The 6628-nt window shown below is 39.0% G+C and overlaps 1 non-coding gene across 1 annotated transcript; it reads right to left on the bottom strand.

The window, feature by feature from the left end:
- Positions 1-635: 635 nt before the first annotated feature.
- On the bottom strand, positions 636-708 carry TRNAK-CUU (transfer RNA lysine (anticodon CUU)). Its single transcript has one exon. It is a non-coding gene; the product is annotated as a tRNA-Lys (tRNA).
- Between the last annotated feature and the right edge of the window lie 5920 nt (positions 709-6628).

Genomic DNA, 6628 nt, shown 5'->3' with positions numbered 1-6628 from the left:
CGAAATGAAAATGGAAGGTGTGAAATTTTCATTTTGAGATTGCATAAGAAATCAAATTCCTCTCACGTGCTATAGAATACCTAAACACTTTTGATTAAACCACTTTAGTTGTTATAATGACACCAAATTTGAAAGCCATCTGTGACTTTTCTGTTCTTACTCTGCAACAACCATGGCAATTACAAGTTAAAAAGTAAAATGTATGCAAATTTTAGAATGGAGAATGCGGGCATCGATCCCGCTACCTCTCGCATGCTAAGCGAGCGCTCTACCATTTGAGCTAATTCCCCTGTGTGCTCACTCAGCATCACATTTCAAAAGTAACGTTACTGCTGTCCACACTTTATTTTAAGTCTAATTGCCCATAACATGAGTGTTCAGTTCACTCCTAACTGATGCATTAACTACACCTAGGGGATGTTTTACATTTCAGGTTGGCATGTTTAGTACTTGAATAGGAGTGATATCACTGCATGTTAACCTAGACTCAGGCCCTACCTAATCTTGGAGATACATTTCTCATGAATGAGTAACCAAGGGAGATACAATTTTTAGGAGTTAGTGCATGTCTAATGCAAGATTAATCACCATATTATGAGAGCCAATGCTATCATCCAGCAAAAAGTACTCGTTTTTGCCCAACGTGGGGCTCGAACCCACGACCCTGAGATTAAGAGTCTCATGCTCTACCGACTGAGCTAGCCGGGCTCCCACTTAAATATGGTATGCAGACTCATCATTTTTTATTAAGGAAAACTGTTTCTGGATATTCCTCTGCTCTTGTTTTGCAAGGAACTTCACTTTTATACATCCTTCAGAGGAAAGAATGTCAAGTAAAATAAGACGAAATGAAAATGGAAGGTGTGAAATTTTCATTTTGAGATTGCATAAGAAATCAAATTCCTCTCACGTGCTATAGAATACCTAAACACTTTTGATTAAACCACTTTAGTTGTTATAATGACACCAAATTTGAAAGCCATCTGTGACTTTTCTGTTCTTACTCTGCAACAACCATGGCAATTACAAGTTAAAAAGTAAAATGTATGCAAATTTTAAAATGGAGAATGCGGGCATCGATCCCGCTACCTCTCGCATGCTAAGCGAGCGCTCTACCATTTGAGCTAATTCCCCTGTGTGCTCACTCAGCATCACATTTCAAAAGTAACGTTACTGCTGTCCACACTTTATTTTAAGTCTAATTGCCCATAACATGAGTGTTCAGTTCACTCCTAACTGATGCCTTAACTACACCTAGGGGATGTTTTACACTTCAGGTTGGCATGTTTAGTACTTGAATAGGAGTGATATCACTGTATGTTAACCTAGACTCAGGCCCTACCTAATCTTGGAGATACATTTCTCATGAATGAGTAACCAAGGGAGATACAATTTTTAGGAGTTAGTGCATGTCTAATGCAAGATTAATCACCATATTATGAGAGCCAATGCAATCATCCAGCAAAAAATACTCGTTTTCGCCCAACGTGGGGCTCGAACCCACGACCCTGATATTAAGAGTCTCATGCTCTACCGACTGAGCTAGCCGGGCTCCCACTTAAATATGGTATGCAGACTCATCATTTTTTATTAAGGAAAACCGTTTCTGGATATTCCTCTGCTCTTGTTTTGCAAGGAACTTCACTTTTATACATCCTTCAGAGGAAAGAATGTCAAGTAAAATAAGACGAAATGAAAATGGAAGGTGTGAAATTTTCATTTTGAGATTGCATAAGAAATCAAATTCCTCTCACGTGCTATAGAATACCTAAACACTTTTGATTAAACCACTTTAGTTGTTATAATGACACCAAATTTGAAAGCCATCTGTGACTTTTCTGTTCTTACTCTTCAACAACCATGGCAATTACAAGTTAAAAAGTAAAATGTATGCAAATTTTAGAATGGAGAATGCGGGCATCGATCCCGCTACCTCTCGCATGCTAAGCGAGCGCTCTACCATTTGAGCTAATTCCCCTGTGTGCTCACTCAGCATCACATTTCAAAAGTAACGTTACTGCTGTCCACACTTTATTTTAAGTCTAATTGCCCATAACATGAGTGTTCAGTTCACTCCTAACTGATGCCTTAACTACACCTAGGGGATGTTTTACACTTCAGGTTGGCATGTTTAGTACTTGAATAGGAGTGATATCACTGCATGTTAACCTAGACTCAGGCCCTACCTAATCTTGGAGATACCTTTCTCATGAATGAGTAACCAAGGGAGATACAATTTTTAGGAGTTAGTGCATGTCTAATGCAAGATTAATCACCATATTATGAGAGCCAATGCAATCATCCAGCAAAAAATACTCGTTTTCGCCCAACGTGGGGCTCGAACCCACGACAATGATATTAAGAGTCTCATGCTCTACCGACTGAGCTAGCCGGGCTCCCACTTAAATATGGTATGCAGACTCATCATTTTTTATTAAGGAAAACCGTTTCTGGATATTCCTCTGCTCTTGTTTTGCAAGGAACTTCACTTTTATACATCCTTCAGAGGAAAGAATGTCAAGTAAAATAAGACGAAATGAAAATGGAAGGTGTGAAATTTTCATTTTGAGATTGCATAAGAAATCAAATTCCTCTCACGTGCTATAGAATACCTAAACACTTTTGATTAAACCACTTTAGTTGTTATAATGACACCAAATTTGAAAGCCATCTGTGACTTTTCTGTTCTTACTCTTCAACAACCATGGCAATTACAAGTTAAAAAGTAAAATGTATGCAAATTTTAGAATGGAGAATGCGGGCATCGATCCCGCTACCTCTCGCATGCTAAGCGAGCGCTCTACCATTTGAGCTAATTCCCCTGTGTGCTCACTCAGCATCACATTTCAAATGTAACGTTACTGCTGTCCACACTTTATTTTAAGTCTAATTGCCCATAACATGAGTGTTCAGTTCACTCCTAACTGATGCCTTAACTACACCTAGGGGATGTTTTACACTTCAGGTTGGCATGTTTAGTACTTGAATAGGAGTGATATCACTGCATGTTAACCTAGACTCAGGCCCTACCTAATCTTGGAGATACCTTTCTCATGAATGAGTAACCAAGGGAGATACAATTTTTAGGAGTTAGTGCATGTCTAATGCAAGATTAATCACCATATTATGAGAGCCAATGCTATCATCCAGCAAAAAATACTCATTTTCGCCCAACGTGGGGCTCGAACCCACGACCCTGAGATTAAGAGTCTCATGCTCTACCGACTGAGCTAGCCGGGCTCCCACTTAAATATGGTATGCAGACTCATCATTTTTTATTAAGGAAAACCGTTTCTGGATATTCCTCTGCTCTTGTTTTGCAAGGAACTTCACTTTTATACATCCTTCAGAGGAAAGAATGTCAAGTAAAATAAGACGAAATGAAAATGGAAGGTGTGAAATTTTCATTTTGAGATTGCATAAGAAATCAAATTCCTCTCACGTGCTATAGAATACCTAAACACTTTTGATTAAACCACTTTAGTTGTTATAATGACACCAAATTTGAAAGCCATCTGTGACTTTTCTGTTCTTACTCTGCAACAACCATGGCAATTACAAGTTAAAAAGTAAAATGTATGCAAATTTTGGAATGGAGAATGCGGGCATCGATCCCGCTACCTCTCACATGCTAAGCGAGCGCTCTACCATTTGAGCTAATTCCCCTGTGTGCTCACTCAGCATCACATTTCAAACGTAACGTTACTGCTGTCCACACTTTATTTTAAGTCTAATTGCCCATAACATGAGTGTTCAGTTCACTCCTAACTGATGCATTAACTACACCTAGGGGATGTTTTACATTTCAGGTTGGCATGTTTAGTACTTGAATAGGAGTGATATCACTGCATGTTAACCTAGACTCAGGCCCTACCTAATCTTGGAGATACATTTCTCATGAATGAGTAACCAAGGGAGATACAATTTTTAGGAGTTAGTGCATGTCTAATGCAAGATTAATCACCATATTATGAGAGCCAATGCTATCATCCAGCAAAAAATACTCGTTTTCGCCCAACGTGGGGCTCGAACCCACGACCCTGAGATTAAGAGTCTCATGCTCTACCGACTGAGCTAGCCGGGCTCCCACTTAAATATGGTATGCAGACTCATCATTTTTTATTAAGGAAAACTGTTTCTGGATATTCCTCTGCTCTTGTTTTGCAAGGAACTTCACTTTTATACATCCTTCAGAGGAAAGAATGTCAAGTAAAATAAGACGAAATGAAAATGGAAGGTGTGAAATTTTCATTTTGAGATTGCATAAGAAATCAAATTCCTCTCACGTGCTATAGAATACCTAAACACTTTTGATTAAACCACTTTAGTTGTTATAATGACACCAAATTTGAAAGCCATCTGTGACTTTTCTGTTCTTACTCTGCAACAACCATGGCAATTACAAGTTAAAAAGTAAAATGTATGCAAATTTTGGAATGGAGAATGCGGGCATCGATCCCGCTACCTCTCACATGCTAAGCGAGCGCTCTACCATTTGAGCTAATTCCCCTGTGTGCTCACTCAGCATCACATTTCAAACGTAACGTTACTGCTGTCCACACTTTATTTTAAGTCTAATTGCCCATAACATGAGTGTTCAGTTCACTCCTAACTGATGCATTAACTACACCTAGGGGATGTTTTACATTTCAGGTTGGCATGTTTAGTACTTGAATAGGAGTGATATCACTGCATGTTAACCTAGACTCAGGCCCTACCTAATCTTGGAGATACATTTCTCATGAATGAGTAACCAAGGGAGATACAATTTTTAGGAGTTAGTGCATGTCTAATGCAAGATTAATCACCATATTATGAGAGCCAATGCTATCATCCAGCAAAAAATACTCGTTTTCGCCCAACGTGGGGCTCGAACCCACGACCCTGAGATTAAGAGTCTCATGCTCTACCGACTGAGCTAGCCGGGCTCCCACTTAAATATGGTATGCAGACTCATCATTTTTTATTAAGGAAAACTGTTTCTGGATATTCCTCTGCTCTTGTTTTGCAAGGAACTTCACTTTTATACATCCTTCAGAGGAAAGAATGTCAAGTAAAATAAGACGAAATGAAAATGGAAGGTGTGAAATTTTCATTTTGAGATTGCATAAGAAATCAAATTCCTCTCACGTGCTATAGAATACCTAAACACTTTTGATTAAACCACTTTAGTTGTTATAATGACACCAAATTTGAAAGCCATCTGTGACTTTTCTGTTCTTACTCTGCAACAACCATGGCAATTACAAGTTAAAAAGTAAAATGTATGCAAATTTTAAAATGGAGAATGCGGGCATCGATCCCGCTACCTCTCGCATGCTAAGCGAGCGCTCTACCATTTGAGCTAATTCCCCTGTGTGCTCACTCAGCATCACATTTCAAAAGTAACGTTACTGCTGTCCACACTTTATTTTAAGTCTAATTGCCCATAACATGAGTGTTCAGTTCACTCCTAACTGATGCCTTAACTACACCTAGGGGATGTTTTACACTTCAGGTTGGCATGTTTAGTACTTGAATAGGAGTGATATCACTGTATGTTAACCTAGACTCAGGCCCTACCTAATCTTGGAGATACATTTCTCATGAATGAGTAACCAAGGGAGATACAATTTTTAGGAGTTAGTGCATGTCTAATGCAAGATTAATCGCCATATTATGAGAGCCAATGCAATCATCCAGCAAAAAATACTCGTTTTCGCCCAACGTGGGGCTCGAACCCACGACCCTGATATTAAGAGTCTCATGCTCTACCGACTGAGCTAGCCGGGCTCCCACTTAAATATGGTATGCAGACTCATCATTTTTTATTAAGGAAAACCGTTTCTGGATATTCCTCTGCTCTTGTTTTGCAAGGAACTTCACTTTTATACATCCTTCAGAGGAAAGAATGTCAAGTAAAATAAGACGAAATGAAAATGGAAGGTGTGAAATTTTCATTTTGAGATTGCATAAGAAATCAAATTCCTCTCACGTGCTATAGAATACCTAAACACTTTTGATTAAACCACTTTAGTTGTTATAATGACACCAAATTTGAAAGCCATCTGTGACTTTTCTGTTCTTACTCTTCAACAACCATGGCAATTACAAGTTAAAAAGTAAAATGTATGCAAATTTTAGAATGGAGAATGCGGGCATCGATCCCGCTACCTCTCGCATGCTAAGCGAGCGCTCTACCATTTGAGCTAATTCCCCTGTGTGCTCACTCAGCATCACATTTCAAAAGTAACGTTACTGCTGTCCACACTTTATTTTAAGTCTAATTGCCCATAACATGAGTGTTCAGTTCACTCCTAACTGATGCCTTAACTACACCTAGGGGATGTTTTACACTTCAGGTTGGCATGTTTAGTACTTGAATAGGAGTGATATCACTGCATGTTAACCTAGACTCAGGCCCTACCTAATCTTGGAGATACATTTCTCATGAATGAGTAACCAAGGGAGATACAATTTTTAGGAGTTAGTGCATGTCTAATGCAAGATTAATCACCATATTATGAGAGCCAATGCAATCATCCAGCAAAAAATACTCGTTTTCGCCCAACGTGGGGCTCGAACCCACGACCCTGATATTAAGAGTCTCATGCTCTACCGACTGAGCTAGCCGGGCTCCCACTTAAAT

The sequence above is a fragment of the Triturus cristatus genome, chromosome 4_1 (assembly GCF_964204655.1).
Source record: "Triturus cristatus chromosome 4_1, aTriCri1.1, whole genome shotgun sequence".
NCBI classification, from domain to species: Eukaryota; Metazoa; Chordata; class Amphibia; order Caudata; family Salamandridae; genus Triturus; species Triturus cristatus.
Note: the sequence above shows the minus strand (reverse complement) of the source record. Positions and strands in the feature narration are given on the sequence as shown.